Source organism: Capsella rubella, unplaced genomic scaffold (genome assembly GCF_000375325.1).
Source record: "Capsella rubella cultivar Monte Gargano unplaced genomic scaffold, Caprub1_0 scaffold_6, whole genome shotgun sequence".
Taxonomy (NCBI): domain Eukaryota; kingdom Viridiplantae; phylum Streptophyta; class Magnoliopsida; order Brassicales; family Brassicaceae; genus Capsella; species Capsella rubella.
In genome coordinates, this window is record NW_006238918.1 from 10,910,711 (window position 1) to 10,910,916 (window position 206).

Genomic DNA, 206 nt, shown 5'->3' on the forward strand with positions numbered 1-206 from the left:
CTTCATTTTCTGGGAATCACTTCACTTCTATTTTTCATTTTCACTTCTGTTCTTCATTTTCAATTCTGTTCTTCACTTCTTTTCTGCATTTTCACTTCTGTTCTTCATTTTCAATTCTGTTCTTCACTTCTTTTCTGAATTTTCACTTCTGTTCTTTATTTTCGTTGATGGATCATCCAGTTCCAGTGATTGTTGTGTCTGGTAAC